The 27,037-nt window shown below is 49.0% G+C and overlaps 14 non-coding genes and 13 pseudogenes across 14 annotated transcripts; 7 read left to right on the forward strand and 20 right to left on the reverse strand.

Moving 5' to 3' along the window:
* Window positions 1-3: 3 nt before the first annotated feature.
* LOC137328716 (U2 spliceosomal RNA) lies at window positions 4-176 on the reverse strand (annotated as a pseudogene).
* A 630-nt stretch (window positions 177-806) lies between these two features.
* Window positions 807-997, reverse strand: LOC137330821 (U2 spliceosomal RNA). Its single transcript, XR_010965243.1, has one exon. It is a non-coding gene; the product is annotated as a U2 spliceosomal RNA (small nuclear RNA).
* A 1,057-nt stretch (window positions 998-2,054) lies between these two features.
* Window positions 2,055-2,220, forward strand: LOC137329988 (U1 spliceosomal RNA). Its single transcript, XR_010964994.1, has one exon. It is a non-coding gene; the product is annotated as a U1 spliceosomal RNA (small nuclear RNA).
* Window positions 2,221-3,142: 922 nt separating this feature from the next.
* On the reverse strand, window positions 3,143-3,271 carry LOC137330432 (U2 spliceosomal RNA; annotated as a pseudogene).
* An 844-nt stretch (window positions 3,272-4,115) lies between these two features.
* Window positions 4,116-4,288, reverse strand: LOC137328717 (U2 spliceosomal RNA; annotated as a pseudogene).
* A 630-nt stretch (window positions 4,289-4,918) lies between these two features.
* Window positions 4,919-5,109, reverse strand: LOC137330822 (U2 spliceosomal RNA). The gene has a single exon (XR_010965244.1). It is a non-coding gene; the product is annotated as a U2 spliceosomal RNA (small nuclear RNA).
* A 1,057-nt stretch (window positions 5,110-6,166) lies between these two features.
* On the forward strand, window positions 6,167-6,332 carry LOC137330000 (U1 spliceosomal RNA). The gene has a single exon (XR_010964996.1). It is a non-coding gene; the product is annotated as a U1 spliceosomal RNA (small nuclear RNA).
* Window positions 6,333-7,242: 910 nt separating this feature from the next.
* Window positions 7,243-7,371, reverse strand: LOC137330433 (U2 spliceosomal RNA; annotated as a pseudogene).
* An 844-nt stretch (window positions 7,372-8,215) lies between these two features.
* On the reverse strand, window positions 8,216-8,388 carry LOC137328718 (U2 spliceosomal RNA; annotated as a pseudogene).
* A 630-nt stretch (window positions 8,389-9,018) lies between these two features.
* LOC137330824 (U2 spliceosomal RNA) lies at window positions 9,019-9,209 on the reverse strand. The gene has a single exon (XR_010965246.1). It is a non-coding gene; the product is annotated as a U2 spliceosomal RNA (small nuclear RNA).
* A 1,057-nt stretch (window positions 9,210-10,266) lies between these two features.
* Window positions 10,267-10,432, forward strand: LOC137330012 (U1 spliceosomal RNA). The gene has a single exon (XR_010964997.1). It is a non-coding gene; the product is annotated as a U1 spliceosomal RNA (small nuclear RNA).
* Window positions 10,433-11,352: 920 nt separating this feature from the next.
* Window positions 11,353-11,481, reverse strand: LOC137330434 (U2 spliceosomal RNA; annotated as a pseudogene).
* An 844-nt stretch (window positions 11,482-12,325) lies between these two features.
* Window positions 12,326-12,498, reverse strand: LOC137328719 (U2 spliceosomal RNA; annotated as a pseudogene).
* Window positions 12,499-13,128: 630 nt separating this feature from the next.
* On the reverse strand, window positions 13,129-13,319 carry LOC137330825 (U2 spliceosomal RNA). The gene has a single exon (XR_010965247.1). It is a non-coding gene; the product is annotated as a U2 spliceosomal RNA (small nuclear RNA).
* Window positions 13,320-14,376: 1,057 nt separating this feature from the next.
* LOC137330208 (U1 spliceosomal RNA) lies at window positions 14,377-14,542 on the forward strand. Its single transcript, XR_010965019.1, has one exon. It is a non-coding gene; the product is annotated as a U1 spliceosomal RNA (small nuclear RNA).
* Window positions 14,543-15,450: 908 nt separating this feature from the next.
* LOC137330435 (U2 spliceosomal RNA) lies at window positions 15,451-15,579 on the reverse strand (annotated as a pseudogene).
* Window positions 15,580-16,423: 844 nt separating this feature from the next.
* Window positions 16,424-16,596, reverse strand: LOC137328720 (U2 spliceosomal RNA; annotated as a pseudogene).
* A 630-nt stretch (window positions 16,597-17,226) lies between these two features.
* Window positions 17,227-17,417, reverse strand: LOC137330826 (U2 spliceosomal RNA). Its single transcript, XR_010965248.1, has one exon. It is a non-coding gene; the product is annotated as a U2 spliceosomal RNA (small nuclear RNA).
* A 1,057-nt stretch (window positions 17,418-18,474) lies between these two features.
* Window positions 18,475-18,640, forward strand: LOC137329813 (U1 spliceosomal RNA). The gene has a single exon (XR_010964977.1). It is a non-coding gene; the product is annotated as a U1 spliceosomal RNA (small nuclear RNA).
* Window positions 18,641-19,542: 902 nt separating this feature from the next.
* On the reverse strand, window positions 19,543-19,671 carry LOC137330436 (U2 spliceosomal RNA; annotated as a pseudogene).
* Window positions 19,672-20,515: 844 nt separating this feature from the next.
* On the reverse strand, window positions 20,516-20,688 carry LOC137328721 (U2 spliceosomal RNA; annotated as a pseudogene).
* Window positions 20,689-21,318: 630 nt separating this feature from the next.
* On the reverse strand, window positions 21,319-21,509 carry LOC137330827 (U2 spliceosomal RNA). Its single transcript, XR_010965249.1, has one exon. It is a non-coding gene; the product is annotated as a U2 spliceosomal RNA (small nuclear RNA).
* A 1,057-nt stretch (window positions 21,510-22,566) lies between these two features.
* LOC137330242 (U1 spliceosomal RNA) lies at window positions 22,567-22,732 on the forward strand. Its single transcript, XR_010965022.1, has one exon. It is a non-coding gene; the product is annotated as a U1 spliceosomal RNA (small nuclear RNA).
* Window positions 22,733-23,654: 922 nt separating this feature from the next.
* On the reverse strand, window positions 23,655-23,783 carry LOC137330438 (U2 spliceosomal RNA; annotated as a pseudogene).
* An 844-nt stretch (window positions 23,784-24,627) lies between these two features.
* LOC137328723 (U2 spliceosomal RNA) lies at window positions 24,628-24,800 on the reverse strand (annotated as a pseudogene).
* Window positions 24,801-25,430: 630 nt separating this feature from the next.
* On the reverse strand, window positions 25,431-25,621 carry LOC137330828 (U2 spliceosomal RNA). The gene has a single exon (XR_010965250.1). It is a non-coding gene; the product is annotated as a U2 spliceosomal RNA (small nuclear RNA).
* A 1,057-nt stretch (window positions 25,622-26,678) lies between these two features.
* LOC137329708 (U1 spliceosomal RNA) lies at window positions 26,679-26,844 on the forward strand. The gene has a single exon (XR_010964967.1). It is a non-coding gene; the product is annotated as a U1 spliceosomal RNA (small nuclear RNA).
* Window positions 26,845-27,037: the final 193 nt, after the last annotated feature.

The following is a 27,037-nucleotide window of genomic DNA, read 5'->3' on the forward strand; positions in this document are numbered from 1 at the left end:
ACAGGGAGGTGCACCGTTGCCAGAGACACTGTAATACTGGGTCGATGCGTGGAGTGGACGGAGCCAAGCCCCTCTTCCATCTCCCTGTTGCAAAAATCAATTTAATGTATGGTCCCCAGATCGGGGACGTATCAGATCTTAAACTGATAAGAACAGATATTTTTTTCAAAAAATATACTTTCTTCATAAAATTTGCAGCAGTACATACAATACAGTTGTGATATCACATTCCAAACGTACACAATACAGATTATACAATTTGCAGGTTACATCAAGTACAGTTCAACCAACACATTGGACATAATTACAGTTCATGACACTCTAGGGTGTCTCATTGCATCATACTCAACACAGATTATTGCTTACAGATTCATTTCAGGTCCATTTCAGATTCATTACAGTAACATCCACCCACCCATCCTTTTCCAATAGAGGCGGCCGTGCCTGCAGTTGCACGGAAATCCAACAGGGGGCAACCTCCAGCTTAGCTGTCGAGCGGGAAACGTGGTGAGGCCTCACCCTGAAATATAGGCCAAGTCCCCATGGACAGATACGGGAAGAAAAACACAATGGTGGCTGCTTACCTTGCTGAGCAGGAGTGAAAGTGGCGTCAGCGGCGTTGGCAACATGGCGCACCGGCCGGGCGAGAAACAACGCGTAGCGAGCAACAACCTACGAAGGAAAGGAGAGCATGGTCAAGCAGCTGTAAAAAGTTTTCCTTCTTTTATAACAATATTGACTACAGTAATAACATATGGTCCAAAAAAGAAACAAAATCTGTTTTTTGTTTTTCGAATCTCCCCGAAGGGAGCTGCACCGATCCTGGAAGCACTGCTGTACCAGGTCGATGCGCGGAGTGGACGGAGCAAGCTCTTGTTCCATCTCCCTGTTCCAAAAATCAATTTAATATTTGGTCCCCAGATAGGGGACATATCAGATATTAAACTGATAAGAACAGAAACTACACTGGATCTTAGCCAAAAGGCCGAGAAGCGATAACGCGCTCGATGCGAATTGATCTCCGCTCCTGTTTTCCCTCCCTCTTTGGTCTCTGGCTGGCTGTGTCTAAAGCAGTCTAGAAGCACTGCCGTTCTCTCCCACTCTGGCCACATTTTTGCCACCGTTTCTAATTGCAACAGTGGATCAGTTTAAAGAAGTTGCCGTTTTTTCCTTTCTTGCTAGGATTGCTTGACAGATTGGTAAATTTGCCAGTCGGCCACCGATCAGATGGGAGAAGGTGGTGTCTCAACGGACCTCCGTCAGTCAGTCTCAGTCACTAACTCACTGCCGTGGAAGGAAACCTCTTTGAGTAAAACTAGTGACGTGACGTGACGTGTCTCACAGCGAGTGAGTGAGATTGCAACGGCCAATTGAGAAAGAGGTGAGGTGCTGAGAATCAGCAGCTCGTGTTTAAACGTTCATTCCACAGCAGGCAAGACCAATCAAAAGAAAATACTGCAGATGCTGGCTCGGCTGGCTGGGCTGGCTGGCTGGGCTGGCTGGAAATGGGAAATAAAAACACAAGGCGTGTTAAAGGCTGGTTAAACTGTCGAAAGAAACAAGGCGTTAATGTTTCAGAAGTGCCTATTGAAAGATGTCTCTCAAGCTGCTCCCTGACTGGGCCCTGTCCATTGTCACGTTAATCCCAGGGCGGGGCGGGACTGCTTTGACCAGGAGACCTGTTTTCTGGGACGCAGGTGTGACATTCCAGGGAGTGCACCTGCTTTGTGCTGATTCGAAACTACCACGACAACGGCAACTTGCAGTTCTATATTACCACGACAACGCGCGTGTATATATTGCTACAGCAACAACTGGAGGCGGGACATTTCCCTTGAAGGGCGACATGCAAACAACCATCGCCGGCACCGCATCGCTGCAGTATTTTCTCCCAGAGTGTATCATCGGATATACGGTACGATATTTGAGCGGAATTAATCTCTCAGAGCATCAGCACGTTGCGAGCGAAGGGACGTTTTGATTCTTAAAACCTGCCCTTGCAATCGTAAAAGGTAGCGAATGCTGTCTAGTGGCAGTGTGTGGCGACCCAAGGCATACTTACCTGGCAGGGGAGAATCTGTGATCCCGAAGGCGGATCTCCCAGGACGAGGCTAGCCCATTGCACTTGGGGTGTGCGCTGACGCCTGCGATGTCCCCAAATGCGGGATACTCGACTGCAAAATTTGTGGTCGTGGGGGACTGCGTTCGCGCTCTCCCCTGCATCGAAACGAAAAGTTAGATTGTCGACCCCGCGGTCCACCAATCGGATGGGTGACGGTGTTGTGTGTGTGTGTGTGTGTATGTATGTCAGTCAGTCTCTCACTCAGAGCTGCTGTGGAAGGAAACCTTTTTAAAAAGAACTTGCATATCGAAAGAAAGATGTGTCTCAAGCTGCCGGGGCCCTGTCCATTGTCACGTTAATGGCTGGACTGCTTTGACCAGGAGACCTGTTTCCTGGGTCGGAGGTGTGAGATTCCAGGGGACCTGCTTTGTGCTGATTTCCAATGGCCGTCCCTCCCTCCCTCCCCCCAGGCCTTCCTTCTGAACACCTTTGTCGTTTTATCGAGGGCCAGAAGCCTGCCTGTGAAAGGGAAGGATCAGCCGGTCGGCCCCCTGCTGGTCGCTGCTGCTCGTGGAGCAGGCGTGCGTGTCCTCAGCCTCTTGGACAGGTTCCTCAGGCGGTTCCCAGGTGGCCCAGTGGTCGAGGACGCAACCTTTTAAATCGTTGAGACCCGGGTTCCAATCCCGGTCGGGGGGATGATTTTCTGGTGCAGATTAATTGGCACCACTCAAAGAAAGTCTCCCCTCCTGAGCGCAATGCTCCACCCTCACCACCACTGCCTTTTCCTCACCGAGACAAACAGACAGTCCGTCCAGTCCAGGAGCGCAGTTTTCATTTGTACTCAGACCCTGCTTGTTTAAAGTTAAGTTATTTTGCAGTTTGAATTATAATCGCTGCCTGCGTGCGAGCGAGCGAGCGAGTGAGCAAGCGAACGAGCGGCACTCAGCCCAGGAGAAGAAAAGAATACCACTGAGCTGAGAAAGTAAGTGCAATATATCAGCTTTATTCTCAGTCATAATACGTACACACGGACAGAGACGCTGGGAAAGAGCTGTTTTTCCTTTTGAATATCTCCCCACAGGGAGGTGCACCGTTGCCAGAGACACTGCAATACTGGGTCGATGCGTGGAGTGGACGGAGCCAAGCCCCTATTCCATCTCCCTGTTGCAAAATTCAATTTAATATTCGGTCCCAAAGCCGAGAAGCGATAACCTCCTGAATAGACGTTTGCCATTTGACTGAGTGTGAAAAGACTGAGTGTCAAAGTGGAAATGGCAACTCAAGCCCTCTGCTGGTGACACTGCTGCTACTGTAGGGAGCCATGTGTTCAGCCTTCTGTATATGTTTGCAGGGGATTGAGGGCAACTCCCCTGATGGTCTAGTGGTTAGGACGCAACATTTAAAACTCGTTGACACCCGGGTTCGAATCCCGGTCAGCGGATGATTTTCTGGTGCAGATTAATTGGCACCGTTCAAGAAAATCTCCCATCCTGAGCGCAATGCTCCACCCAAACCAGTGCCTTTTACTCACCTTAACACTCAGTTAGCAGCACAGTTTGATCTCACAGCTTCCAATGTGGCCATTCACAGTGCACTCCCTCCAAACACACACGCACTGTCTGCTCGCATTTTTAAAGTCAGCAACGTGAAGTTATTTCGCCTCTCGCTTGTGGCAGTTTAAACGTTAACATTGTGTCTCTCTCGCGCTCTCTGTTTCGGGAAATGTCTGACTTGGAAACAATTAATTCTGGAACTGCCAGTTTAAAACTGCAGTAATTTTTCACACAACAACTGGAGTTAAATGTTTCAGGTCAGGAGACCAAGTCTGTGGAAGGTGGCACGTCCCAATACACAGGCTTGCAGCTTCCTGAAAAGTGACCTGAGACTGACGTCTTTCCCTCCAAGGTAAAACTGCAAGAGGGAAAAGGAAGAAAGGGAGTGGCACTCATCCATCCCAGGAGTAAACAAAAAAACCACAGTTGCAATATCTCAGCATTCTGAGTAATAATACAGGCTCCAAAAATCCGTTCAGCATTTTGAATATCTCCCCACAGGGAGGTGCACCGTTGCCAGAGACACTGTAATACTGGGTCGATGCGTGGAGTGGACGGAGCCAAGCCCCTCTTCCATCTCCCTGTTGCAAAAATCAATTTAATGTATGGTCCCCAGATCGGGGACGTATCAGATCTTAAACTGATAAGAACAGATATTTTTTTCAAAAAATATACTTTCTTCATAAAATTTGCAGCAGTACATACAATACAGTTGTGATATCACATTCCAAACGTACACAATACAGATTATACAATTTGCAGGTTACATCAAGTACAGTTCAACCAACACATTGGACATAATTACAGTTCATGACACTCTAGGGTGTCTCATTGCATCATACTCAACACAGATTATTGCTTACAGATTCATTTCAGGTCCATTTCAGATTCATTACAGTAACATCCACCCACCCATCCTTTTCCAATAGAGGCGGCCGTGCCTGCAGTTGCACGGAAATCCAACAGGGGGCAACCTCCAGCTTAGCTGTCGAGCGGGAAACGTGGTGAGGCCTCACCCTGAAATATAGGCCAAGTCCCCATGGACAGATACGGGAAGAAAAACACAATGGTGGCTGCTTACCTTGCTGAGCAGGAGTGAAAGTGGCGTCAGCGGCGTTGGCAACATGGCGCACCGGCCGGGCGAGAAACAACGCGTAGCGAGCAACAACCTACGAAGGAAAGGAGAGCATGGTCAAGCAGCTGTAAAAAGTTTTCCTTCTTTTATAACAATATTGACTACAGTAATAACATATGGTCCAAAAAAGAAACAAAATCTGTTTTTTGTTTTTCGAATCTCCCCGAAGGGAGCTGCACCGATCCTGGAAGCACTGCTGTACCAGGTCGATGCGCGGAGTGGACGGAGCAAGCTCTTGTTCCATCTCCCTGTTCCAAAAATCAATTTAATATTTGGTCCCCAGATAGGGGACATATCAGATATTAAACTGATAAGAACAGAAACTACACTGGATCTTAGCCAAAAGGCCGAGAAGCGATAACGCGCTCGATGCGAATTGATCTCCGCTCCTGTTTTCCCTCCCTCTTTGGTCTCTGGCTGGCTGTGTCTAAAGCAGTCTAGAAGCACTGCCGTTCTCTCCCACTCTGGCCACATTTTTGCCACCGTTTCTAATTGCAACAGTGGATCAGTTTAAAGAAGTTGCCGTTTTTTCCTTTCTTGCTAGGATTGCTTGACAGATTGGTAAATTTGCCAGTCGGCCACCGATCAGATGGGAGAAGGTGGTGTCTCAACGGACCTCCGTCAGTCAGTCTCAGTCACTAACTCACTGCCGTGGAAGGAAACCTCTTTGAGTAAAACTAGTGACGTGACGTGACGTGTCTCACAGCGAGTGAGTGAGATTGCAACGGCCAATTGAGAAAGAGGTGAGGTGCTGAGAATCAGCAGCTCGTGTTTAAACGTTCATTCCACAGCAGGCAAGACCAATCAAAAGAAAATACTGCAGATGCTGGCTCGGCTGGCTGGGCTGGCTGGCTGGGCTGGCTGGAAATGGGAAATAAAAACACAAGGCGTGTTAAAGGCTGGTTAAACTGTCGAAAGAAACAAGGCGTTAATGTTTCAGAAGTGCCTATTGAAAGATGTCTCTCAAGCTGCTCCCTGACTGGGCCCTGTCCATTGTCACGTTAATCCCAGGGCGGGGCGGGACTGCTTTGACCAGGAGACCTGTTTTCTGGGACGCAGGTGTGACATTCCAGGGAGTGCACCTGCTTTGTGCTGATTCGAAACTACCACGACAACGGCAACTTGCAGTTCTATATTACCACGACAACGCGCGTGTATATATTGCTACAGCAACAACTGGAGGCGGGACATTTCCCTTGAAGGGCGACATGCAAACAACCATCGCCGGCACCGCATCGCTGCAGTATTTTCTCCCAGAGTGTATCATCGGATATACGGTACGATATTTGAGCGGAATTAATCTCTCAGAGCATCAGCACGTTGCGAGCGAAGGGACGTTTTGATTCTTAAAACCTGCCCTTGCAATCGTAAAAGGTAGCGAATGCTGTCTAGTGGCAGTGTGTGGCGACCCAAGGCATACTTACCTGGCAGGGGAGAATCTGTGATCCCGAAGGCGGATCTCCCAGGACGAGGCTAGCCCATTGCACTTGGGGTGTGCGCTGACGCCTGCGATGTCCCCAAATGCGGGATACTCGACTGCAAAATTTGTGGTCGTGGGGGACTGCGTTCGCGCTCTCCCCTGCATCGAAACGAAAAGTTAGATTGTCGACCCCGCGGTCCACCAATCGGATGGGTGACGGTGTTGTGTGTGTGTGTGTGTGTATGTATGTCAGTCAGTCTCTCACTCAGAGCTGCTGTGGAAGGAAACCTTTTTAAAAAGAACTTGCATATCGAAAGAAAGATGTGTCTCAAGCTGCCGGGGCCCTGTCCATTGTCACGTTAATGGCTGGACTGCTTTGACCAGGAGACCTGTTTCCTGGGTCGGAGGTGTGAGATTCCAGGGGACCTGCTTTGTGCTGATTTCCAATGGCCGTCCCTCCCTCCCTCCCCCCAGGCCTTCCTTCTGAACACCTTTGTCGTTTTATCGAGGGCCAGAAGCCTGCCTGTGAAAGGGAAGGATCAGCCGGTCGGCCCCCTGCTGGTCGCTGCTGCTCGTGGAGCAGGCGTGCGTGTCCTCAGCCTCTTGGACAGGTTCCTCAGGCGGTTCCCAGGTGGCCCAGTGGTCGAGGACACAACCTTTTAAATCGTTGAGACCCGGGTTCCAATCCCGGTCGGGGGGATGATTTTCTGGTGCAGATTAATTGGCACCACTCAAAGAAAGTCTCCCCTCCTGAGCGCAATGCTCCACCCTCACCACCACTGCCTTTTCCTCACCGAGACAAACAGACAGTCCGTCCAGTCCAGGAGCGCAGTTTTCATTTGTACTCAGACCCTGCTTGTTTAAAGTTAAGTTATTTTGCAGTTTGAATTATAATCGCTGCCTGCGTGCGAGCGAGCGAGCGAACGAGCGGCACTCAGCCCAGGAGAAGAAAAGAATACCACTGAGCTGAGAAAGTAAGTGCAATATATCAGCTTTATTCTCAGTCATAATACGTACACACGGACAGAGACGCTGGGAAAGAGCTGTTTTTCCTTTTGAATATCTCCCCACAGGGAGGTGCACCGTTGCCAGAGACACTGCAATACTGGGTCGATGCGTGGAGTGGACGGAGCCAAGCCCCTATTCCATCTCCCTGTTGCAAAATTCAATTTAATATTCGGTCCCAAAGCCGAGAAGCGATAACCTCCTGAATAGACGTTTGCCATTTGACTGAGTGTGAAAAGACTGAGTGTCAAAGTGGAAATGGCAACTCAAGCCCTCTGCTGGTGACACTGCTGCTACTGTAGGGAGCCATGTGTTCAGCCTTCTGTATATGTTTGCAGGGGATTGAGGGCAACTCCCCTGATGGTCTAGTGGTTAGGACGCAACATTTAAAACTCGTTGACACCCGGGTTCGAATCCCGGTCAGCGGATGATTTTCTGGTGCAGATTAATTGGCACCGTTCAAGAAAATCTCCCATCCTGAGCGCAATGCTCCACCCAAACCAGTGCCTTTTACTCACCTTAACACTCAGTTAGCAGCACAGTTTGATCTCACAGCTTCCAATGTGGCCATTCACAGTGCACTCCCTCCAAACACACACGCACTGTCTGCTCGCATTTTTAAAGTCAGCAACGTGAAGTTATTTCGCCTCTCGCTTGTGGCAGTTTAAACGTTAACATTGTGTCTCTCTCGCGCTCTCTGTTTCGGGAAATGTCTGACTTGGAAACAATTAATTCTGGAACTGCCAGTTTAAAACTGCAGTAATTTTTCACACAACAACTGGAGTTAAATGTTTCAGGTCAGGAGACCAAGTCTGTGGAAGGTGGCACGTCCCAATACACAGGCTTGCAGCTTCCTGAAAAGTGACCTGAGACTGACGTCTTTCCCTCCAAGGTAAAACTGCAAGAGGGAAAAGGAAGAAAGGGAATGGCACTCATCCATCCCAGGAGTAAACAAGAAAACCACAGTTGCAATATCTCAGCATTCTGAGTAATAATACAGGCTCCAAAAATCCGTTCAGCATTTTGAATATCTCCCCACAGGGAGGTGCACCGTTGCCAGAGACACTGTAATACTGGGTCGATGCGTGGAGTGGACGGAGCCAAGCCCCTCTTCCATCTCCCTGTTGCAAAAATCAATTTAATGTATGGTCCCCAGATCGGGGACGTATCAGATCTTAAACTGATAAGAACAGATATTTTTTTCAAAAAATATACTTTCTTCATAAAATTTGCAGCAGTACATACAATACAGTTGTGATATCACATTCCAAACGTACACAATACAGATTATACAATTTGCAGGTTACATCAAGTACAGTTCAACCAACACATTGGACATAATTACAGTTCATGACACTCTAGGGTGTCTCATTGCATCATACTCAACACAGATTATTGCTTACAGATTCATTTCAGGTCCATTTCAGATTCATTACAGTAACATCCACCCACCCATCCTTTTCCAATAGAGGCGGCCGTGCCTGCAGTTGCACGGAAATCCAACAGGGGGCAACCTCCAGCTTAGCTGTCGAGCGGGAAACGTGGTGAGGCCTCACCCTGAAATATAGGCCAAGTCCCCATGGACAGATACGGGAAGAAAAACACAATGGTGGCTGCTTACCTTGCTGAGCAGGAGTGAAAGTGGCGTCAGCGGCGTTGGCAACATGGCGCACCGGCCGGGCGAGAAACAACGCGTAGCGAGCAACAACCTACGAAGGAAAGGAGAGCATGGTCAAGCAGCTGTAAAAAGTTTTCCTTCTTTTATAACAATATTGACTACAGTAATAACATATGGTCCAAAAAAGAAACAAAATCTGTTTTTTGTTTTTCGAATCTCCCCGAAGGGAGCTGCACCGATCCTGGAAGCACTGCTGTACCAGGTCGATGCGCGGAGTGGACGGAGCAAGCTCTTGTTCCATCTCCCTGTTCCAAAAATCAATTTAATATTTGGTCCCCAGATAGGGGACATATCAGATATTAAACTGATAAGAACAGAAACTACACTGGATCTTAGCCAAAAGGCCGAGAAGCGATAACGCGCTCGATGCGAATTGATCTCCGCTCCTGTTTTCCCTCCCTCTTTGGTCTCTGGCTGGCTGTGTCTAAAGCAGTCTAGAAGCACTGCCGTTCTCTCCCACTCTGGCCACATTTTTGCCACCGTTTCTAATTGCAACAGTGGATCAGTTTAAAGAAGTTGCCGTTTTTTCCTTTCTTGCTAGGATTGCTTGACAGATTGGTAAATTTGCCAGTCGGCCACCGATCAGATGGGAGAAGGTGGTGTCTCAACGGACCTCCGTCAGTCAGTCTCAGTCACTAACTCACTGCCGTGGAAGGAAACCTCTTTGAGTAAAACTAGTGACGTGACGTGACGTGTCTCACAGCGAGTGAGTGAGATTGCAACGGCCAATTGAGAAAGAGGTGAGGTGCTGAGAATCAGCAGCTCGTGTTTAAACGTTCATTCCACAGCAGGCAAGACCAATCAAAAGAAAATACTGCAGATGCTGGCTCGGCTGGCTGGGCTGGCTGGCTGGGCTGGCTGGAAATGGGAAATAAAAACACAAGGCGTGTTAAAGGCTGGTTAAACTGTCGAAAGAAACAAGGCGTTAATGTTTCAGAAGTGCCTATTGAAAGATGTCTCTCAAGCTGCTCCCTGACTGGGCCCTGTCCATTGTCACGTTAATCCCAGGGCGGGGCGGGACTGCTTTGACCAGGAGACCTGTTTTCTGGGACGCAGGTGTGACATTCCAGGGAGTGCACCTGCTTTGTGCTGATTCGAAACTACCACGACAACGGCAACTTGCAGTTCTATATTACCACGACAACGCGCGTGTATATATTGCTACAGCAACAACTGGAGGCGGGACATTTCCCTTGAAGGGCGACATGCAAACAACCATCGCCGGCACCGCATCGCTGCAGTATTTTCTCCCAGAGTGTATCATCGGATATACGGTACGATATTTGAGCGGAATTAATCTCTCAGAGCATCAGCACGTTGCGAGCGAAGGGACGTTTTGATTCTTAAAACCTGCCCTTGCAATCGTAAAAGGTAGCGAATGCTGTCTAGTGGCAGTGTGTGGCGACCCAAGGCATACTTACCTGGCAGGGGAGAATCTGTGATCCCGAAGGCGGATCTCCCAGGACGAGGCTAGCCCATTGCACTTGGGGTGTGCGCTGACGCCTGCGATGTCCCCAAATGCGGGATACTCGACTGCAAAATTTGTGGTCGTGGGGGACTGCGTTCGCGCTCTCCCCTGCATCGAAACGAAAAGTTAGATTGTCGACCCCGCGGTCCACCAATCGGATGGGTGACGGTGTTGTGTGTGTGTGTGTGTATGTATGTCAGTCAGTCTCTCACTCAGAGCTGCTGTGGAAGGAAACCTTTTTAAAAAGAACTTGCATATCGAAAGAAAGATGTGTCTCAAGCTGCCGGGGCCCTGTCCATTGTCACGTTAATGGCTGGACTGCTTTGACCAGGAGACCTGTTTCCTGGGTCGGAGGTGTGAGATTCCAGGGGACCTGCTTTGTGCTGATTTCCAATGGCCGTCCCTCCCTCCCTCCCCCCAGGCCTTCCTTCTGAACACCTTTGTCGTTTTATCGAGGGCCAGAAGCCTGCCTGTGAAAGGGAAGGATCAGCCGGTCGGCCCCCTGCTGGTCGCTGCTGCTCGTGGAGCAGGCGTGCGTGTCCTCAGCCTCTTGGACAGGTTCCTCAGGCGGTTCCCAGGTGGCCCAGTGGTCGAGGACGCAACCTTTTAAATCGTTGAGACCCGGGTTCCAATCCCGGTCGGGGGGATGATTTTCTGGTGCAGATTAATTGGCACCACTCAAAGAAAGTCTCCCCTCCTGAGCGCAATGCTCCACCCTCACCACCACTGCCTTTTCCTCACCGAGACAAACAGACAGTCCGTCCAGTCCAGGAGCGCAGTTTTCATTTGTACTCAGACCCTGCTTGTTTAAAGTTAAGTTATTTTGCAGTTTGAATTATAATCGCTGCCTGCGTGCGAGCGAGCGAGCGAGTGAGCGAGCGAACGAGCGGCACTCAGCCCAGGAGAAGAAAAGAATACCACTGAGCTGAGAAAGTAAGTGCAATATATCAGCTTTATTCTCAGTCATAATACGTACACACGGACAGAGACGCTGGGAAAGAGCTGTTTTTCCTTTTGAATATCTCCCCACAGGGAGGTGCACCGTTGCCAGAGACACTGCAATACTGGGTCGATGCGTGGAGTGGACGGAGCCAAGCCCCTATTCCATCTCCCTGTTGCAAAATTCAATTTAATATTCGGTCCCAAAGCCGAGAAGCGATAACCTCCTGAATAGACGTTTGCCATTTGACTGAGTGTGAAAAGACTGAGTGTCAAAGTGGAAATGGCAACTCAAGCCCTCTGCTGGTGACACTGCTGCTACTGTAGGGAGCCATGTGTTCAGCCTTCTGTATATGTTTGCAGGGGATTGAGGGCAACTCCCCTGATGGTCTAGTGGTTAGGACGCAACATTTAAAACTCGTTGACACCCGGGTTCGAATCCCGGTCAGCGGATGATTTTCTGGTGCAGATTAATTGGCACCGTTCAAGAAAATCTCCCATCCTGAGCGCAATGCTCCACCCAAACCAGTGCCTTTTACTCACCTTAACACTCAGTTAGCAGCACAGTTTGATCTCACAGCTTCCAATGTGGCCATTCACAGTGCACTCCCTCCAAACACACACGCACTGTCTGCTCGCATTTTTAAAGTCAGCAACGTGAAGTTATTTCGCCTCTCGCTTGTGGCAGTTTAAACGTTAACATTGTGTCTCTCTCGCGCTCTCTGTTTCGGGAAATGTCTGACTTGGAAACAATTAATTCTGGAACTGCCAGTTTAAAACTGCAGTAATTTTTCACACAACAACTGGAGTTAAATGTTTCAGGTCAGGAGACCAAGTCTGTGGAAGGTGGCACGTCCCAATACACAGGCTTGCAGCTTCCTGAAAAGTGACCTGAGACTGACGTCTTTCCCTCCAAGGTAAAACTGCAAGAGGGAAAAGGAAGAAAGGGAGTGGCACTCATCCATCCCAGGAGTAAACAAAAAAACCACAGTTGCAATATCTCAGCATTCTGAGTAATAATACAGGCTCCAAAAATCCGTTCAGCATTTTGAATATCTCCCCACAGGGAGGTGCACCGTTGCCAGAGACACTGTAATACTGGGTCGATGCGTGGAGTGGACGGAGCCAAGCCCCTCTTCCATCTCCCTGTTGCAAAAATCAATTTAATGTATGGTCCCCAGATCGGGGACGTATCAGATCTTAAACTGATAAGAACAGATATTTTTTTCAAAAAATATACTTTCTTCATAAAATTTGCAGCAGTACATACAATACAGTTGTGATATCACATTCCAAACGTACACAATACAGATTATACAATTTGCAGGTTACATCAAGTACAGTTCAACCAACACATTGGACATAATTACAGTTCATGACACTCTAGGGTGTCTCATTGCATCATACTCAACACAGATTATTGCTTACAGATTCATTTCAGGTCCATTTCAGATTCATTACAGTAACATCCACCCACCCATCCTTTTCCAATAGAGGCGGCCGTGCCTGCAGTTGCACGGAAATCCAACAGGGGGCAACCTCCAGCTTAGCTGTCGAGCGGGAAACGTGGTGAGGCCTCACCCTGAAATATAGGCCAAGTCCCCATGGACAGATACGGGAAGAAAAACACAATGGTGGCTGCTTACCTTGCTGAGCAGGAGTGAAAGTGGCGTCAGCGGCGTTGGCAACATGGCGCACCGGCCGGGCGAGAAACAACGCGTAGCGAGCAACAACCTACGAAGGAAAGGAGAGCATGGTCAAGCAGCTGTAAAAAGTTTTCCTTCTTTTATAACAATATTGACTACAGTAATAACATATGGTCCAAAAAAGAAACAAAATCTGTTTTTTGTTTTTCGAATCTCCCCGAAGGGAGCTGCACCGATCCTGGAAGCACTGCTGTACCAGGTCGATGCGCGGAGTGGACGGAGCAAGCTCTTGTTCCATCTCCCTGTTCCAAAAATCAATTTAATATTTGGTCCCCAGATAGGGGACATATCAGATATTAAACTGATAAGAACAGAAACTACACTGGATCTTAGCCAAAAGGCCGAGAAGCGATAACGCGCTCGATGCGAATTGATCTCCGCTCCTGTTTTCCCTCCCTCTTTGGTCTCTGGCTGGCTGTGTCTAAAGCAGTCTAGAAGCACTGCCGTTCTCTCCCACTCTGGCCACATTTTTGCCACCGTTTCTAATTGCAACAGTGGATCAGTTTAAAGAAGTTGCCGTTTTTTCCTTTCTTGCTAGGATTGCTTGACAGATTGGTAAATTTGCCAGTCGGCCACCGATCAGATGGGAGAAGGTGGTGTCTCAACGGACCTCCGTCAGTCAGTCTCAGTCACTAACTCACTGCCGTGGAAGGAAACCTCTTTGAGTAAAACTAGTGACGTGACGTGACGTGTCTCACAGCGAGTGAGTGAGATTGCAACGGCCAATTGAGAAAGAGGTGAGGTGCTGAGAATCAGCAGCTCGTGTTTAAACGTTCATTCCACAGCAGGCAAGACCAATCAAAAGAAAATACTGCAGATGCTGGCTCGGCTGGCTGGGCTGGCTGGCTGGGCTGGCTGGAAATGGGAAATAAAAACACAAGGCGTGTTAAAGGCTGGTTAAACTGTCGAAAGAAACAAGGCGTTAATGTTTCAGAAGTGCCTATTGAAAGATGTCTCTCAAGCTGCTCCCTGACTGGGCCCTGTCCATTGTCACGTTAATCCCAGGGCGGGGCGGGACTGCTTTGACCAGGAGACCTGTTTTCTGGGACGCAGGTGTGACATTCCAGGGAGTGCACCTGCTTTGTGCTGATTCGAAACTACCACGACAACGGCAACTTGCAGTTCTATATTACCACGACAACGCGCGTGTATATATTGCTACAGCAACAACTGGAGGCGGGACATTTCCCTTGAAGGGCGACATGCAAACAACCATCGCCGGCACCGCATCGCTGCAGTATTTTCTCCCAGAGTGTATCATCGGATATACGGTACGATATTTGAGCGGAATTAATCTCTCAGAGCATCAGCACGTTGCGAGCGAAGGGACGTTTTGATTCTTAAAACCTGCCCTTGCAATCGTAAAAGGTAGCGAATGCTGTCTAGTGGCAGTGTGTGGCGACCCAAGGCATACTTACCTGGCAGGGGAGAATCTGTGATCCCGAAGGCGGATCTCCCAGGACGAGGCTAGCCCATTGTACTTGGGGTGTGCGCTGACGCCTGCGATGTCCCCAAATGCGGGATACTCGACTGCAAAATTTGTGGTCGTGGGGGACTGCGTTCGCGCTCTCCCCTGCATCGAAACGAAAAGTTAGATTGTCGACCCCGCGGTCCACCAATCGGATGGGTGACGGTGTTGTGTGTGTGTGTGTGTATGTATGTCAGTCAGTCTCTCACTCAGAGCTGCTGTGGAAGGAAACCTTTTTAAAAAGAACTTGCATATCGAAAGAAAGATGTGTCTCAAGCTGCCGGGGCCCTGTCCATTGTCACGTTAATGGCTGGACTGCTTTGACCAGGAGACCTGTTTCCTGGGTCGGAGGTGTGAGATTCCAGGGGACCTGCTTTGTGCTGATTTCCAATGGCCGTCCCTCCCTCCCTCCCCCCAGGCCTTCCTTCTGAACACCTTTGTCGTTTTATCGAGGGCCAGAAGCCTGCCTGTGAAAGGGAAGGATCAGCCGGTCGGCCCCCTGCTGGTCGCTGCTGCTCGTGGAGCAGGCGTGCGTGTCCTCAGCCTCTTGGACAGGTTCCTCAGGCGGTTCCCAGGTGGCCCAGTGGTCGAGGACGCAACCTTTTAAATCGTTGAGACCCGGGTTCCAATCCCGGTCGGGGGGATGATTTTCTGGTGCAGATTAATTGGCACCACTCAAAGAAAGTCTCCCCTCCTGAGCGCAATGCTCCACCCTCACCACCACTGCCTTTTCCTCACCGAGACAAACAGACAGTCCGTCCAGTCCAGGAGCGCAGTTTTCATTTGTACTCAGACCCTGCTTGTTTAAAGTTAAGTTATTTTGCAGTTTGAATTATAATCGCTGCCTGCGTGCGAGCGAGCGAGCGAACGAGCGGCACTCAGCCCAGGAGAAGAAAAGAATACCACTGAGCTGAGAAAGTAAGTGCAATATATCAGCTTTATTCTCAGTCATAATACGTACACACGGACAGAGACGCTGGGAAAGAGCTGTTTTTCCTTTTGAATATCTCCCCACAGGGAGGTGCACCGTTGCCAGAGACACTGCAATACTGGGTCGATGCGTGGAGTGGACGGAGCCAAGCCCCTATTCCATCTCCCTGTTGCAAAATTCAATTTAATATTCGGTCCCAAAGCCGAGAAGCGATAACCTCCTGAATAGACGTTTGCCATTTGACTGAGTGTGAAAAGACTGAGTGTCAAAGTGGAAATGGCAACTCAAGCCCTCTGCTGGTGACACTGCTGCTACTGTAGGGAGCCATGTGTTCAGCCTTCTGTATATGTTTGCAGGGGATTGAGGGCAACTCCCCTGATGGTCTAGTGGTTAGGACGCAACATTTAAAACTCGTTGACACCCGGGTTCGAATCCCGGTCAGCGGATGATTTTCTGGTGCAGATTAATTGGCACCGTTCAAGAAAATCTCCCATCCTGAGCGCAATGCTCCACCCAAACCAGTGCCTTTTACTCACCTTAACACTCAGTTAGCAGCACAGTTTGATCTCACAGCTTCCAATGTGGCCATTCACAGTGCACTCCCTCCAAACACACACGCACTGTCTGCTCGCATTTTTAAAGTCAGCAACGTGAAGTTATTTCGCCTCTCGCTTGTGGCAGTTTAAACGTTAACATTGTGTCTCTCTCGCGCTCTCTGTTTCGGGAAATGTCTGACTTGGAAACAATTAATTCTGGAACTGCCAGTTTAAAACTGCAGTAATTTTTCACACAACAACTGGAGTTAAATGTTTCAGGTCAGGAGACCAAGTCTGTGGAAGGTGGCACGTCCCAATACACAGGCTTGCAGCTTCCTGAAAAGTGACCTGAGACTGACGTCTTTCCCTCCAAGGTAAAACTGCAAGAGGGAAAAGGAAGAAAGGGAGTGGCACTCATCCATCCCAGGAGTAAACAAAAAAACCACAGTTGCAATATCTCAGCATTCTGAGTAATAATACAGGCTCCAAAAATCCGTTCAGCATTTTGAATATCTCCCCACAGGGAGGTGCACCGTTGCCAGAGACACTGTAATACTGGGTCGATGCGTGGAGTGGACGGAGCCAAGCCCCTCTTCCATCTCCCTGTTGCAAAAATCAATTTAATGTATGGTCCCCAGATCGGGGACGTATCAGATCTTAAACTGATAAGAACAGATATTTTTTTCAAAAAATATACTTTCTTCATAAAATTTGCAGCAGTACATACAATACAGTTGTGATATCACATTCCAAACGTACACAATACAGATTATACAATTTGCAGGTTACATCAAGTACAGTTCAACCAACACATTGGACATAATTACAGTTCATGACACTCTAGGGTGTCTCATTGCATCATACTCAACACAGATTATTGCTTACAGATTCATTTCAGGTCCATTTCAGATTCATTACAGTAACATCCACCCACCCATCCTTTTCCAATAGAGGCGGCCGTGCCTGCAGTTGCACGGAAATCCAACAGGGGGCAACCTCCAGCTTAGCTGTCGAGCGGGAAACGTGGTGAGGCCTCACCCTGAAATATAGGCCAAGTCCCCATGGACAGATACGGGAAGAAAAACACAATGGTGGCTGCTTACCTTGCTGAGCAGGAGTGAAAGTGGCGTCAGCGGCGTTGGCAACATGGCGCACCGGCCGGGCGAGAAACAACGCGTAGCGAGCAACAACCTACGAAGGAAAGGAGAGCATGGTCAAGCAGCTGTAAAAAGTTTTCCTTCTTTTATAACAATATTGACTACAGTAATAACATATGGTCCAAAAAAGAAACAAAATCTGTTTTTTGTTTTTCGAATCTCCCCGAAGGGAGCTGCACCGATCCTGGAAGCACTGCTGTACCAGGTCGATGCGCGGAGTGGACGGAGCAAGCTCTTGTTCCATCTCCCTGTTCCAAAAATCAATTTAATATTTGGTCCCCAGATAGGGGACATATCAGATATTAAACTGATAAGAACAGAAACTACACTGGATCTTAGCCAAAAGGCCGAGAAGCGATAACGCGCTCGATGCGAATTGATCTCTGCTCCTGTTTTCCCTCCCTCTTTGGTCTCTGGCTGGCTGTTTCTAAAGCAGTCTAGAAGCACTGCCGTTCTCTCCCACTCTGGCCACATTTTTGCCACCGTTTCTAATTGCAACAGTGGATCAGTTTAAAGAAGTTGCCGTTTTTTCCTTTCTTGCTAGGATTGCTTGACAGATTGGTAAATTTGCCAGTCGGCCACCGATCAGATGGGAGAAGGTGGTGTCTCAACGGACCTCCGTCAGTCAGTCTCAGTCACTAACTCACTGCCGTGGAAGGAAACCGCTTTAAAGAAAACTAGTGACGTGACGTGACGTGTCTCACAGCGAGTGAGTGAGATTGCAACGGCCAATTGAGAAAGAGGTGAGGTGCTGAGAATCAGCAGCTCGTGTTTAAACGTTCATTCCACAGCAGGCAAGACCAATCAAAAGAAAATACTGCAGATGCTGGCTCGGCTGGCTGGGCTGGCTGGCTGGGCTGGCTGGAAATGGGAAATAAAAACACAAGGCGTGTTAAAGGCTGGTTAAACTGTCGAAAGAAACAAGGCGTTAATGTTTCAGAAGTGCCTATTGAAAGATGTCTCTCAAGCTGCTCCCTGACTGGGCCCTGTCCATTGTCACGTTAATCCCAGGGCGGGGCGGGACTGCTTTGACCAGGAGACCTGTTTTCTGGGACGCAGGTGTGACATTCCAGGGAGTGCACCTGCTTTGTGCTGATTCGAAACTACCACGACAACGGCAACTTGCAGTTCTATATTACCACGACAACGCGCGTGTATATATTGCTACAGCAACAACTGGAGGCGGGACATTTCCCTTGAAGGGCGACATGCAAACAACCATCGCCGGCACCGCATCGCTGCAGTATTTTCTCCCAGAGTGTATCATCGGATATACGGTACGATATTTGAGCGGAATTAATCTCTCAGAGCATCAGCACGTTGCGAGCGAAGGGACGTTTTGATTCTTAAAACCTGCCCTTGCAATCGTAAAAGGTAGCGAATGCTGTCTAGTGGCAGTGTGTGGCGACCCAAGGCATACTTACCTGGCAGGGGAGAATCTGTGATCCCGAAGGCGGATCTCCCAGGACGAGGCTAGCCCATTGCACTTGGGGTGTGCGCTGACGCCTGCGATGTCCCCGAATGCGGGATACTCGACTGCAAAATTTGTGGTAGTGGGGGACTGCGTTCGCGCTCTCCCCTGCATCGAAACGAAAAGTTAGATTGTCGACCCCGCGGTCCACCAATCGGATGGGTGACGGTGTTGTGTGTGTGTACGTATGTCAGTCAGTCTCTCACTCAGAGCTGCTGTGGAAGGAAACCTTTTTAAAAAGAACTTGCATATCGAAAGAAAGATGTGTCTCAAGCTGCCGGGGCCCTGTCCATTGTCACGTTAATGGCTGGACTGCTTTGACCAGGAGACCTGTTTCCTGGGTCGGAGGTGTGAGATTCCAGGGGACCTGCTTTGTGCTGATTTCCAATGGCCGTCCCTCCCTCCCTCCCCCCAGGCCTTCCTTCTGAACACCTTTGTCGTTTTATCGAGGGCCAGAAGCCTGCCTGTGAAAGGGAAGGATCAGCCGGTCGGCCCCCTGCTGGTCGCTGCTGCTCGTGGAGCAGGCGTGCGTGTCCTCAGCCTCTTGGACAGGTTCCTCAGGCGGTTCCCAGGTGGCCCAGTGGTCGAGGACGCAACCTTTTAAATCGTTGAGACCCGGGTTCCAATCCCGGTCGGGGGGATGATTTTCTGGTGCAGATTAATTGGCACCACTCAAAGAAAGTCTCCCCTCCTGAGCGCAATGCTCCACCCTCACCACCACTGCCTTTTCCTCACCGAGACAAACAGACAGTCCGTCCAGTCCAGGAGCGCAGTTTTCATTTGTACTCAGACCCTGCTTGTTTAAAGTTAAGTTATTTTGCAGTTTGAATTATAATCGCTGCCTGCGTGCGAGCGAGCGAGCGAACGAGCGGCACTCAGCCCAGGAGAAGAAAAGAATACCACTGAGCTGAGAAAGTAAGTGCAATATATCAGCTTTATTCTCAGTCATAATACGTACACACGGACAGAGACGCTGGGAAAGAGCTGTTTTTCCTTTTGAATATCTCCCCACAGGGAGGTGCACCGTTGCCAGAGACACTGCAATACTGGGTCGATGCGTGGAGTGGACGGAGCCAAGCCCCTATTCCATCTCCCTGTTGCAAAATTCAATTTAATATTCGGTCCCAAAGCCGAGAAGCGATAACCTCCTGAATAGACGTTTGCCATTTGACTGAGTGTGAAAAGACTGAGTGTCAAAGTGGAAATGGCAACTCAAGCCCTCTGCTGGTGACACTGCTGCTACTGTAGGGAGCCATGTGTTCAGCCTTCTGTATATGTTTGCAGGGGATTGAGGGCAACTCCCCTGATGGTCTAGTGGTTAGGACGCAACATTTAAAACTCGTTGACACCCGGGTTCGAATCCCGGTCAGCGGATGATTTTCTGGTGCAGATTAATTGGCACCGTTCAAGAAAATCTCCCATCCTGAGCGCAATGCTCCACCCAAACCAGTGCCTTTTACTCACCTTAACACTCAGTTAGCAGCACAGTTTGATCTCACAGCTTCCAATGTGGCCATTCACAGTGCACTCCCTCCAAACACACACGCACTGTCTGCTCGCATTTTTAAAGTCAGCAACGTGAAGTTATTTCGCCTCTCGCTTGTGGCAGTTTAAACGTTAACATTGTGTCTCTCTCGCGCTCTCTGTTTCGGGAAATGTCTGACTTGGAAACAATTAATTCTGGAACTGCCAGTTTAAAACTGCAGTAATTTTTCACACAACAACTGGAGTTAAATGTTTCAGGTCAGGAGACCAAGTCTGTGGAAGGTGGCACGTCCCAATACACAGGCTTGCAGCTTCCTGAAAAGTGACCTGAGACTGACGTCTTTCCCTCCAAGGTAAAACTGCAAGAGGGAAAAGGAAGAAAGGGAGTGGCACTCATCCATCCCAGGAGTAAACAAAAAAACCACAGTTGCAATATCTCAGCATTCTGAGTAATAATACAGGCTCCAAAAATCCGTTCAGCATTTTGAATATCTCCCCACAGGGAGGTGCACCGTTGCCAGAGACACTGTAATACTGGGTCGATGCGTGGAGTGGACGGAGCCAAGCCCCTCTTCCATCTCCCTGTTGCAAAAATCAATTTAATGTATGGTCCCCAGATCGGGGACGTATCAGATCTTAAACTGATAAGAACAGATATTTTTTTCAAAAAATATACTTTCTTCATAAAATTTGCAGCAGTACATACAATACAGTTGTGATATCACATTCCAAACGTACACAATACAGATTATACAATTTGCAGGTTACATCAAGTACAGTTCAACCAACACATTGGACATAATTACAGTTCATGACACTCTAGGGTGTCTCATTGCATCATACTCAACACAGATTATTGCTTACAGATTCATTTCAGGTCCATTTCAGATTCATTACAGTAACATCCACCCACCCATCCTTTTCCAATAGAGGCGGCCGTGCCTGCAGTTGCACGGAAATCCAACAGGGGGCAACCTCCAGCTTAGCTGTCGAGCGGGAAACGTGGTGAGGCCTCACCCTGAAATATAGGCCAAGTCCCCATGGACAGATACGGGAAGAAAAACACAATGGTGGCTGCTTACCTTGCTGAGCAGGAGTGAAAGTGGCGTCAGCGGCGTTGGCAACATGGCGCACCGGCCGGGCGAGAAACAACGCGTAGCGAGCAACAACCTACGAAGGAAAGGAGAGCATGGTCAAGCAGCTGTAAAAAGTTTTCCTTCTTTTATAACAATATTGACTACAGTAATAACATATGGTCCAAAAAAGAAACAAAATCTGTTTTTTGTTTTTCGAATCTCCCCGAAGGGAGCTGCACCGATCCTGGAAGCACTGCTGTACCAGGTCGATGCGCGGAGTGGACGGAGCAAGCTCTTGTTCCATCTCCCTGTTCCAAAAATCAATTTAATATTTGGTCCCCAGATAGGGGACATATCAGATATTAAACTGATAAGAACAGAAACTACACTGGATCTTAGCCAAAAGGCCGAGAAGCGATAACGCGCTCGATGCGAATTGATCTCCGCTCCTGTTTTCCCTCCCTCTTTGGTCTCTGGCTGGCTGTGTCTAAAGCAGTCTAGAAGCACTGCCGTTCTCTCCCACTCTGGCCACATTTTTGCCACCGTTTCTAATTGCAACAGTGGATCAGTTTAAAGAAGTTGCCGTTTTTTCCTTTCTTGCTAGGATTGCTTGACAGATTGGTAAATTTGCCAGTCGGCCACCGATCAGATGGGAGAAGGTGGTGTCTCAACGGACCTCCGTCAGTCAGTCTCAGTCACTAAATCACTGCCGTGGAAGGAAACCGCTTTAAAGAAAACTAGTGACGTGACGTGACGTGTCTCACAGCGAGTGAGTGAGATTGCAAGGGCCAATTGAGAAAGAGGTGAGGTGCTGACAATCAGCAGCTCGTGTTTAAACGTTCATTCCACAGCAGGCAAGACCAATCAAAAGAAAATACTGCAGATGCTGGCTCGGCTGGCTGGGCTGGCTGGCTGGGCTGGCTGGAAATGGGAAATAAAAACACAAGGCGTGTTAAAGGCTGGTTAAACTGTCGAAAGAAACAAGGCGTTAATGTTTCAGAAGTGCCTATTGAAAGATGTCTCTCAAGCTGCTCCCTGACTGGGCCCTGTCCATTGTCACGTTAATCCCAGGGCGGGGCGGGACTGCTTTGACCGGGAGACCTGTTTTCTGGGACGCAGGTGTGACATTCCAGGGAGTGCACCTGCTTTGTGCTGATTCGAAACGACCACGACAACGGCAACTTGCAGTTCTATATTACCACGACAACGCGCGTGTATATATTGCTACAGCAACAACTGGAGGCGGGACATTTCCCTTGAAGGGCGACATGCAAACAACCATCGCCGGCACCGCATCGCTGCAGTATTTTCTCCCAGAGTGTATCATCGGATATACGGTACGATATTTGAGCGGAATTAATCTCTCAGAGCATCAGCACGTTGCGAGCGAAGGGACGTTTTGATTCTTAAAACCTGCCCTTGCAATCGTAAAAGGTAGCGAATGCTGTCTAGTGGCAGTGTGTGGCGACCCAAGGCATACTTACCTGGCAGGAGAGAATCTGTGATCCCGAAGGCGGATCTCCCAGGACGAGGCTAGCCCATTGCACTTGGGGTGTGCGCTGACGCCTGCGATGTCCCCAAATGCGGGATACTCGACTGCAAAATTTGTGGTAGTGGGGGACTGCGTTCGCGCTCTCCCCTGCATCGAAACGAAAAGTTAGATTGTCGACCCCGCGGTCCACCAATCGGATGGGTGACGGTGTTGTGTGTGTGTGTGTGTGTACGTATGTCAGTCAGTCTCTCACTCAGAGCTGCTGTGGAAGGAAACCTTTTTAAAAAGAACTTGCATATCGAAAGAAAGATGTGTCTCAAGCTGCCGGGGCCCTGTCCATTGTCACGTTAATGGCTGGACTGCTTTGACCAGGAGACCTGTTTCCTGGGTCGGAGGTGTGAGATTCCAGGGGACCTGCTTTGTGCTGATTTCCAATGGCCGTCCCTCCCTCCCTCCCCCCAGGCCTTCCTTCTGAACACCTTTGTCGTTTTATCGAGGGCCAGAAGCCTGCCTGTGAAAGGGAAGGATCAGCCGGTCGGCCCCCTGCTGGTCGCTGCTGCTCGTGGAGCAGGCGTGCGTGTCCTCAGCCTCTCGGACAGGTTCCTCAGGCGGTTCCCAGGTGGCCCAGTGGTCGAGGACGCAACCTTTTAAATCGTTGAGACCCGGGTTCCAATCCCGGTCGCGGGGATGATTTTCTGGTGCAGATTAATTGGCACCACTCAAAGAAAGTCTCCCCTCCTGAGCGCAATGCTCCACCCTCACCACCACTGCCTTTTCCTCACCGAGACAAACAGACAGTCCGTCCAGTCCAGGAGCGCAGTTTTCATTTGTACTCAGACCCTGCTTGTTTAAAGTTAAGTTATTTTGCAGTTTGAATTATAATCGCTGCCTGCGTGCGAGCGAGCGAGCGAGTGAGCGAGCGAACGAGCGGCACTCAGCCCAGGAGAAGAAAAGAATACCACTGAGCTGAGAAAGTAAGTGCAATATATCAGCTTTATTCTCAGTCATAATACGTACACACGGACAGAGACGCTGGGAAAGAGCTGTTTTTCCTTTTGAATATCTCCCCACAGGGAGGTGCACCGTTGCCAGAGACACTGCAATACTGGGTCGATGCGTGGAGTGGACGGAGCCAAGCCCCTATTCCATCTCCCTGTTGCAAAATTCAATTTAATATTCGGTCCCAAAGCCGAGAAGCGATAACCTCCTGAATAGACGTTTGCCATTTGACTGAGTGTGAAAAGACTGAGTGTCAAAGTGGAAATGGCAACTCAAGCCCTCTGCTGGTGACACTGCTGCTACTGTAGGGAGCCATGTGTTCAGCCTTCTGTATATGTTTGCAGGGGATTGAGGGCAACTCCCCTGATGGTCTAGTGGTTAGGACGCAACATTTAAAACTCGTTGAGACCCGGGTTCCAATCCCGGTCAGGGGATGATTTTCTGGTGCAGATTAATTGGCACCGTTCAAGAAAATCTCCCATCCTGAGCGCAATGCTCCACCCAAACCAGTGCCTTTTACTCACCTTAACACTCAGTTAGCAGCACAGTTTGATCTCACAGCTTCCAATGTGGCCATTCACAGTGCACTCCCTCCAAACACACACGCACTGTCTGCTCGCATTTTTAAAGTCAGCAACGTGAAGTTATTTCGCCTCTCGCTTGTGGCAGTTTAAACGTTAACATTGTGTCTCTCTCGCGCTCTCTGTTTCGGGAAATGTCTGACTTGGAAACAATTAATTCTGGAACTGCCAGTTTAAAACTGCAGTAATTTTTCACACAACAACTGGAGTTAAATGTTTCAGGTCAGGAGACCAAGTCTGTGGAAGGTGGCACGTCCCAATACACAGGCTTGCAGCTTCCTGAAAAGTGACCTGAGACTGACGTCTTTCCCTCCAAGGTAAAACTGCAAGAGGGAAAAGGAAGAAAGGGAGTGGCACTCATCCATCCCAGGAGTAAACAAAAAAACCACAGTTGCAATATCTCAGCATTCTGAGTAATAATACAGGCTCCAAAAATCCGTTCAGCATTTTGAATATCTCCCCACAGGGAGGTGCACCGTTGCCAGAGACACTGTAATACTGGGTCGATGCGTGGAGTGGACGGAGCCAAGCCCCTCTTCCATCTCCCTGTTGCAAAAATCAATTTAATGTATGGTCCCCAGATCGGGGACGTATCAGATCTTAAACTGATAAGAACAGATATTTTTTTCAAAAAATATACTTTCTTCATAAAATTTGCAGCAGTACATACAATACAGTTGTGATATCACATTCCAAACGTACACAATACAGATTATACAATTTGCAGGTTACATCAAGTACAGTTCAACCAACACATTGGACATAATTACAGTTCATGACACTCTAGGGTGTCTCATTGCATCATACTCAACACAGATTATTGCTTACAGATTCATTTCAGGTCCATTTCAGATTCATTACAGTAACATCCACCCACCCATCCTTTTCCAATAGAGGCGGCCGTGCCTGTAGTTGCACGGAAATCCAACAGGGGGCAACCTCCAGCTTAGCTGTCGAGCGGGAAACGTGGTGAGGCCTCACCCTGAAATATAGGCCAAGTCCCCATGGACAGATACGGGAAGAAAAACACAATGGTGGCTGCTTACCTTGCTGAGCAGGAGTGAAAGTGGCGTCAGCGGCGTTGGCAACATGGCGCACCGGCCGGGCGAGAAACAACGCGTAGCGAGCAACAACCTACGAAGGAAAGGAGAGCATGGTCAAGCAGCTGTAAAAAGTTTTCCTTCTTTTATAACAATATTGACTACAGTAATAACATATGGTCCAAAAAAGAAACAAAATCTGTTTTTTGTTTTTCGAATCTCCCCGAAGGGAGCTGCACCGATCCTGGAAGCACTGCTGTACCAGGTCGATGCGCGGAGTGGACGGAGCAAGCTCTTGTTCCATCTCCCTGTTCCAAAAATCAATTTAATATTTGGTCCCCAGATAGGGGACATATCAGATATTAAACTGATAAGAACAGAAACTACACTGGATCTTAGCCAAAAGGCCGAGAAGCGATAACGCGCTCGATGCGAATTGATCTCTGCTCCTGTTTTCCCTCCCTCTTTGGTCTCTGGCTGGCTGTGTCTAAAGCAGTCTAGAAGCACTGCCGTTCTCTCCCACTCTGGCCACATTTTTGCCACCGTTTCTAATTGCAACAGTGGATCAGTTTAAAGAAGTTGCCGTTTTTTCCTTTCTTGCTAGGATTGCTTGACAGATTGGTAAATTTGCCAGTCGGCCACCGATCAGATGGGAGAAGGTGGTGTCTCAACGGACCTCCGTCAGTCAGTCTCAGTCACTAACTCACTGCCGTGGAAGGAAACCGCTTTAAAGAAAACTAGTGACGTGACGTGACGTGTCTCACAGCGAGTGAGTGAGATTGCAACGGCCAATTGAGAAAGAGGTGAGGTGCTGAGAATCAGCAGCTCGTGTTTAAACGTTCATTCCACAGCAGGCAAGACCAATCAAAAGAAAATACTGCAGATGCTGGCTCGGCTGGCTGGGCTGGCTGGCTGGGCTGGCTGGAAATGGGAAATAAAAACACAAGGCGTGTTAAAGGCTGGTTAAACTGTCGAAAGAAACAAGGCGTTAATGTTTCAGAAGTGCCTATTGAAAGATGTCTCTCAAGCTGCTCCCTGACTGGGCCCTGTCCATTGTCACGTTAATCCCAGGGCGGGGCGGGACTGCTTTGACCAGGAGACCTGTTTTCTGGGACGCAGGTGTGACATTCCAGGGAGTGCACCTGCTTTGTGCTGATTCGAAACTACCACGACAACGGCAACTTGCAGTTCTATATTACCACGACAACGCGCGTGTATATATTGCTACAGCAACAACTGGAGGCGGGACATTTCCCTTGAAGGGCGACATGCAAACAACCATCGCCGGCACCGCATCGCTGCAGTATTTTCTCCCAGAGTGTATCATCGGATATACGGTACGATATTTGAGCGGAATTAATCTCTCAGAGCATCAGCACGTTGCGAGCGAAGGGACGTTTTGATTCTTAAAACCTGCCCTTGCAATCGTAAAAGGTAGCGAATGCTGTCTAGTGGCAGTGTGTGGCGACCCAAGGCATACTTACCTGGCAGGGGAGAATCTGTGATCCCGAAGGCGGATCTCCCAGGACGAGGCTAGCCCATTGCACTTGGGGTGTGCGCTGACGCCTGCGATGTCCCCAAATGCGGGATACTCGACTGCAAAATTTGTGGTAGTGGGGGACTGCGTTCGCGCTCTCCCCTGCATCGAAACGAAAAGTTAGATTGTCGACCCCGCGGTCCACCAATCGGATGGGTGACGGTGTTGTGTGTGTGTGTGTACGTATGTCAGTCAGTCTCTCACTCAGAGCTGCTGTGGAAGGAAACCTTTTTAAAAAGAACTTGCATATCGAAAGAAAGATGTGTCTCAAGCTGCCGGGGCCCTGTCCATTGTCACG

Source organism: Heptranchias perlo, chromosome 12 (genome assembly GCF_035084215.1).
Source record: "Heptranchias perlo isolate sHepPer1 chromosome 12, sHepPer1.hap1, whole genome shotgun sequence".
NCBI classification, from domain to species: Eukaryota; Metazoa; Chordata; class Chondrichthyes; order Hexanchiformes; family Hexanchidae; genus Heptranchias; species Heptranchias perlo.